The 4,133-nt window shown below is 41.4% G+C and overlaps 1 protein-coding gene across 2 annotated transcripts in view; it reads right to left on the bottom strand.

Moving 5' to 3' along the window:
* Positions 1 to 267, bottom strand: part of RBM20 (RNA binding motif protein 20) — a 135,205-nt gene extending 134,938 nt beyond the window's left edge. For both annotated transcript variants that reach the window (XM_019502791.1, XM_019502792.1), the window contains exon 1: positions 256 to 267. The gene's annotated coding sequence lies outside the window, so the exon portion shown is untranslated. The remainder of the gene's footprint in view (positions 1 to 255) is intronic.
* Between the last annotated feature and the right edge of the window lie 3,866 nt (positions 268 to 4,133).

Here is a 4,133-nt window from a genome sequence, read left to right as displayed (position 1 = left end):
CATGCACAGATCTGGGGGGGGGGGTCCACAGGTCCTGCCTGCCCCCTGGAAGTGTGTGTAATGGTGGGGAGCCAGCCCCACTCCAAGCCCCAGATGAGCCACTCACAGCCCTGTCCCACTCCCCACCAGGGCCCTGAGGCCACAAATTGCAGCCCTGGGCCCCAAAACCTACACACTGCCCGGCTGGACAGCAGCCCCAGCCAAATTCCCTCCCTCCCTGTAGGGACCTCAATCTTCCTCTCCCGAGACACTTACCTGCAGGAGCTGCTCTCCAAGCTGCCTGGGGCCATGTGCACATACATGCACATGGCACTCCCTGCCTGACCACCCTCCTCCCACTCCCCCCAGCCCCTGCAGGCTGGAACTCTGCCAGCCTGCAGAGGGCTTGTTGCAAAACTGCAAAGTCTGTGGGTTTCTCTGCTAAACTGATGAATCTGCATTTTACTCTGGTAAGGGAAGAAATCCACATTTTACTCTGTTTTTTTCCACGGGAAACGGAAAACCGGGATCCCTGCAGATCACTTATACAGGTTTATGTGCAACTTCTGTCCCTAGTCCAGATGGAAAAGGAAACAGGTGCCCAGCTAGGGCAACAAGTATTACATAAAGGAAAAAACAAAACAAAACCCAGTTGATTTAATATCTGTCAGATACCCAAGTGTTTCCCAAAACTATAAAAAGGTGGGCTCATTTTCTGCCCAGATCTTCACTGTACAGTTGGACTGAATAACTGGCACCAAATCTGAGCATCCACGTTATTCTAGAATCCCTGCAGCAATGCCTGACCCACATGACCGTATTCTCTCCTGTTCCTTCACTCACCGGCGTGTACATCTGACAATATAAACCATGGTTTAGACGCACTTGGATTTGCTCCTAGTCACTGTGCCAATGAAAGAACTTTTCTGACCTTGGGGGAAAGTGCGGGAAGGGTTTTTGAGGATTTATAGACCTCGACTGATTTTGTCCTAACTGCCAAGTCCTAGTGAAGGTGCAGTTCATAAATCTAACCAAGTAGGATACCTGCATTTTAAAGCATCTTCTGGGGAAGATTTCTGTGTGGACAGTAGAGAAATTAGGGCCAAAAGCTGACTGAGAGCATGGATTACCTGTGCAACAATGAAGTCTCCCCTTAACTCCCCTCATCAGTCCCCCTCTGAAAGCCTACCCCCATTCTTTAAATACAAGATAAATCACCAAAATAAAGAATCATTTTTTTCCTATCGGTTTATTTGTTTTTTAACCTAGGAGCTAATACAAAGTCCAATTCAGTAAACTCTCTACTTACATAAGCACTGAGCCAAGTGGGACAACTTGTACCAGTCTTAAAATGTTGCCCCAGTGTGGTCATTTAATTATACATAATGAAGCTCCCTTTACTCACACAGGTGGGCAGATAATGAACAAGCACTGTCATTCATGTAAGTAATCCATTATCTCAGTGAGTAGCTCTCACCAATATGGTAAAGAGTTTGCTATCTGGCCCAGAATGCCTATATCCTATTCCTTCAACCATAAAGGAGGAGGAAAGGTACTCTTACTTACATTTCTTCCTAGGTTCACTCGTTGTACTTGCTTGTATCCATATACTTGTTTAACACCAGTCTTTTCTTATTTTAAGACTTTTTTTGCATTTTTAGCTATTCTATTTACTGCAAGTCAACCTCATTTCTACACAAATGTACATGATCTCTAGTCTTCTGGAAATCATTTCCCCATTAAAAAATTAACAGTTTTATCTTTTTTCATCCCAAAGCATGGTGTTTCAACATAGTCCACACAAATATAATTAGTTCAGTCACCTTTCACTGTACCACTCCTAGCATTTATTTAAAGTGTCTGATATAACTGGCCGAGGCATCAATAGCATCACATTCACGCCACAAGTGACAACTTCTACTTAAGGTATTACAAAAAATTAAGCGCACAATCCCTTAAAAGCAAGGATTAATATTGACTACTTATATTATTGCTTGTGTGTTGGATGCTTATATCTTATATCAAAGACGTTAATCTTGCAAGGAACCTATTTAAACTGATTTATTTGTGCTTATCCCCAACAGGTCATCCTTGGTTATTCATCATTTTTGCACCACAAACTTACAATTATTTACACTGTAGCAGGACCCATGTTGACATAATTTCAGATCCTATTAAAATTAACTTTTTCATAGGAATCTACCAATCAATGATGGTTTTATTTATGAATTAGTTCAGATTGTTTAAAATCTGAATTACAAGGTCAGCATAGACAGTATTTTTCTTCTTTCTGCCCCTCTGCCCACTCAATGCATAGTTTAAATACTTCTTTCCAGATTGCATTCATATCCAAAACTGAACTTATTTATTTATGTAAGAGCTGCCGTTTTAGTAGAACAAAGAGGTTCAAATAGAGACACAGCCAGTAAGAACGTATTCTGAATTAATTTATTTTTGTCTACATTAAAACAGGAGGAAACATTAAAATAGAAGGAAACATCGTTTTGCCTTGCCCACCACGACTCAATATGGGTAACAATAAATCACCTCTCTATAGTTAGTTACCAACTTCCAACTTAAAATTCAGATTTAAAGACAACTTAGTAGTACATTTGTAATGAATTCTCTCTATCAGTGGTCAGCCAAATTAGATTTCCAATTAAGAGCAGAAAAAGCTAAATATAACCAACTTAAACTACAATTATTATCGTGGTGCCTGCTGGTGTTACTCCAAAGCAGTTAATGGTCCATCAGGGATTTATGGATCAGCTGTGAAAATTTGCTCAGAGCTAAAACTTGCCAATCACGGACTCAGCCTTGGAACACTGCAACCAACTCTAATTTCATGGGACTTTCAGTTATAGAAATGGCAAGGCAAAACTGTGTGGGTTTACTCCACAAAGTAAAGTAGCACTAACCCGAAATGCAAGGAAAAAAAAATCATTTACACAGAACACTGTTAGGTGAATGAACAATGTGGGTGAGGTCTTTTGCCTTCATGCCGGAAGCCCTATTAAATGAGGTTTGACATATTAGCATATGTATTGAGGTTTTTTTTAACTCTATAGCAAGTTAAGAGCAAGGTCCCCACTGTGCTAGGTACTGCACATACATGTAGTAAGAGACAGTCTCTCTACCAAAAAGCAAACAGCAATCTATTTTAACAGCAGTTGCATCAAGGGGTCATGCCAACAATCAGAAAGAACATGAGAAACAAGATGGGAGAAACAGTAAGGGAGTGCATGGCTTCACAACCTATTAATACTTAACAACCCTGTTGTTCTGAATAATACAAAGGATTTTTTGGAGGGCAGTAGGTTTAAGCTGGCAAAGAAACTTCAGCAGCCTACTTGGCCACTGTACTTATTTCCCTCCCTTAGCTGCCACTGGCCCTCTTCCCCAAAACAGGACCTTGAGGCCACTAAATCTGGATAACCAAGGATCCAAGTTTACTCCCTGTCCATTATGTGCTGGTGCATTTGGAGTCTGAGCCAAGCCTCTTGTGCCCTCATCCAGCCTTGATCACAGCACCTTAGCAGGTGTGCAGAGCACTGCATGGAACATTTCTCAGAAGGGCACTTCCTTCATGGTGAATTAATTTTCAAAAGTATTTTTAAAAATTGATTTCACACAGCAATGTAATGGAAATCCTCTTCAAATGTTTAACATCCCACTCTGGCTTCTGAAGCTTCACCAATTCAAACTGCCACAGCCTGGCCCCTGGATGACTCAGCGAAGCAACTTTAAGCTTTCAAAAGCTTTGACTTAGGCTTAAAAATGATGAGGGGTTTTTTTTAATACTAAAATATTGAGGTTTTGTCTTCTAGATGTTGAGTCCTCAGGGTTTATCCACAACCAGGTGGAACAGGGACTTATTTTCTCATATACAAAACACATTTTTTCCCTAAAATTACACTGCTAGAAATAGGGGTGTGCACTAGAAGCAAGGCAATGTAGTAAAAGCAGTTTTTACCTCTGCCATAGGAAAGTAAAAGTGACTCTGCAGTGCTGCACATGGTGCTCCTCCTGACCTGCTGACTGTGGACACCGTCTCTTACCCCTGGAAAACGAGTCTGCTGCAGAAGCAGCTATTCAGGTACTTACCAGTATCTTCCAGGAAAAATCTTTTTCTTCATTCTGCCCTTCAAAAACAA

Source organism: Gavialis gangeticus, unplaced genomic scaffold (assembly GCF_001723915.1).
Source record: "Gavialis gangeticus isolate Ggan-Ray unplaced genomic scaffold, GavGan_comp1, whole genome shotgun sequence".
Lineage (NCBI taxonomy): Eukaryota > Metazoa > Chordata > Crocodylia > Gavialidae > Gavialis > Gavialis gangeticus.
This window is presented reverse-complemented; position numbering and strand designations above follow the sequence as displayed.